We start from the raw sequence: 3,013 nt of genomic DNA, 5'->3' as shown, positions 1-3,013 counted from the left end.
TTATACCCCAAATGAAGACTAACCACCAAATTTCAGCCATTTCGGTGGAATATTGAGACCTCATCCATCAAAATACCGAAAATCGGGAGGTACCGTCCTATGGGGGCTATATGAAGGCGTGGACCTATACCTACAAATTTCCGGGGGAAAGTTTTATACACCCAACGAAGCCCAGCAAAATAAATTCGAAACAGTGCAATGTAGACTACTTCTATCACGGCATGTTTTGATGCAGTTCGAACGGAGTCATGACAAAGGCACTCCATTCCTCACATTTTAACCGCTTTTGGATGCAATCCAAAGAATCACATCCATTTGCAGTTAAAATGCAGTGCCAAGGGTCAGTTAAAATGCAGTGCAAAAGGTTTAGTTAAAATGCAGTGCTGTGGAGTGCATCTTTCAGTAGTCACGCTCTTGAAAAAATCATGAGTGAAAATGCATAACTGGATGCACTTCCAGATTACTTGTACATATAATTTAACTGCATCTTTGGAGGCAAACATTTTGCTGGGAGACCAAATACCAAATTTACGCCATTTCGCTGCGATAATGAGGCTAAAACCTTCAAAATACCGAAAATCGGGAGATATCGGCTGATGGGGTCTATATCAAAACCTGGGCCTATATAAACATACTATATATGGGACGTTATATGGGGGCTCTACCAAAACGTGGACCTATATAAACAAACTTTGGTAGAAATGTTTTTTAGCAACTGAAGACACAAAATTCCAAATTACGGTGCTCACATGGGACTAATACATTCAAAATATCTAAAAATGACGCGTACTATATATGGGGCGTTATATGGGGGCTATACCAAAACGTGGACCTATGTAAACATTTTATGGTAGATATGTTTCTTAGCCTCTTGCAGAGCTACAACCGATTCTGTGGTCAAATGGGACTAATACATTCAAAATATCTTAAAATGACGCGTACTATATATGGGGCCTTATACCAGAACGTGGACCTATATAAACAAAATTTGGTAGAAATATTTTTTAGCCTCTGGAGACACAAAATACCAAATTACAACCAATTCGGTGGTCAAATCGGACAAATATCCTAAAATTTCCTTAAAACGACGACGCGTCACCCGTCACTTTGTATGGGGGCTATACGAAAACGTGGACCTACATAGCCCGATTTCAATACCGAAATTCCTACATACATATAATAGATTTTACCAAAAGTTCATCCACCTACTTCAATCCGTTCGGAAGCTAGAGTGATTTCCACAGACGGACAGACGGCGGACATGGCTATATCGATGTAGAATTGCACGCTGATCAAGAATATATAGTTTGTGGGGTCTACAATGATTATTTCGAGCAGTTACAAACGGATTGACAAACTTAATATACCCCCCATCCTATGGTGGAGGGTATAAAAAAGTTTGAGATTTAGTTTTTGGAAATTTTGGACCATTATCTGAGGAAGTATGGACTTACTCCGAAAAAATTGTACCGTTGCAATAGGGACCGGACCGTAAAAAGAAATTTCTTCAAAAAAATTCAAATAGGTCCGAGACGGGTCCACATACTGCACTTTTCCCAAATTTCGTGTGTGATGTACTAGAAGGACGGGCCCGATATAGTCCATATTCCAAACTGATATATGACTGTATGAAATAATAGGATGTGCAAAGTTTGGACCAATCAGAAAAACCCCTTGAGAGCTATCTTGCGGATTTGCCTTTTTAATTTTTCTTTGTTTTTCAGGGTTTCTTCGAGCTTTTCGGCCATAATTTCAGGAAGTATGGACCATCGTAAAGAGGAACGCAAGGACAATCTGCTGAAAAAATTCAAAATGATTCGAGAGGACTCATAAATTTCACTTTTCAGAATTTTGTGCGGGAGGTACCAATATAGTCTTACCGGATCTATATCTGGAAGGAATAGTAGTATATTGAAAGTTTGGACCAAATCGATTGCTCACTTCAATAGTTATCGTTCACACAATTTTTCATAAAATTTTTGAATTTATGCGGGGGAGGTGACCTATATAGCCCATGTTCGAAAATTAAACTAAGTTTGAGCAAAATATTACGAAGTGTAAAATGTGGTTCGAATCGTAGATCCATTCGGGAATTATCGTGCTCACCATCCAGCTACACAGTAAGAGAGACAGATTAACGGACAGGGCTAAATTGAACTCCAAATTGTCTGAAACTAATTTCGTCCAAACATATTTGGGTGCTCACCATCACCATCCAGCTACACAGTAAGAGAGACAGATTAACGGACAGCGCTAAATTGACTCCAAATTGCCTGAAACTAATTTCCCAACATATTTGGGTTCTAAAACCATTATTTACCGTAAATGCTAAGGGTATAAAATAGGTGGCGAAGCAACCCCAAGCTGCAATATTTGTATAAAGAATCCCATTGGGCAACTGAACTGAAAATTTTCTGTCATGATAGAGACAATTTGTAGTATGGGAAGAAATTGTGTTTCTCTACACAAAACCCATTATATATTAGGCAGTAGGGCCGTTATCTAGCAGAAACATAATTGCAATTTGCATCAGGGGAAATGTCAGTAGTTATTTTTCCATATGTAAGCTACTTTGCCGGAATATACCATCCAGGAATTAAAATATAGACCAAAAATAAAATTTGCTAAATAATATCAGATTATGATCCAAAATTGTAGACATCTTCTTCGACCTAAACTCTAACCTCGTGCAAAATTTCGTGACTATTGAACTATAATTGCGACCTCTACCGTGTTTATGATAATACTACAAACAGTAAACTGGATATATTAGGCTGTAACTCTGTTATGTGATCACGTACATCAACATAATTGACATCAATGGAAAGGTCAAGAGATCGTCTTCCAAGTATAGCTTATTTGCTCGGAATGTCTCTTCCAGGAATAAATATATAAGCTGTATATTAACAAATTTCACAATTTTCACACAAAAGTTGTAGTGCATTTAACCCTCTAAATATTATCTGATCGCCATCTCATATTGCAAGCTTCTTCTTTGTCATATATTCTTACC

The sequence above is a fragment of the Musca autumnalis genome, unplaced genomic scaffold (assembly GCF_047663935.1).
Source record: "Musca autumnalis isolate F117 unplaced genomic scaffold, ASM4766393v1 scaffold_1, whole genome shotgun sequence".
Lineage (NCBI taxonomy): Eukaryota > Metazoa > Arthropoda > Insecta > Diptera > Muscidae > Musca > Musca autumnalis.
This window is presented reverse-complemented; position numbering follows the sequence as displayed.